Source organism: Trichomycterus rosablanca, chromosome 10, assembly GCF_030014385.1.
Source record: "Trichomycterus rosablanca isolate fTriRos1 chromosome 10, fTriRos1.hap1, whole genome shotgun sequence".
NCBI lineage: Eukaryota > Metazoa > Chordata > Actinopteri > Siluriformes > Trichomycteridae > Trichomycterus > Trichomycterus rosablanca.
Genome location: NC_085997.1, coordinates 25714093 through 25714325, shown reverse-complemented (window position 1 = coordinate 25714325; position 233 = coordinate 25714093).

Genomic DNA, 233 nt, shown 5'->3' with positions numbered 1-233 from the left:
CCATACCTGCATTTTTTTCTATGCATCACAGGTACAGTAGTACAGTATGACTAGATTTGCCAGTGGTGTCAGGTAGGGCTGGGTATCGCCACTAATTTCCTGGATCGATTCGATTCCGATTCACAAGGTCCCGAATTCGATTCGATCTTCGATTCGATTTTCGATTCAACACAATGAGTTACATTAACAGGTTTTGTTTAAATATGTACAGATGTTCAGAGAACGAATGTGAT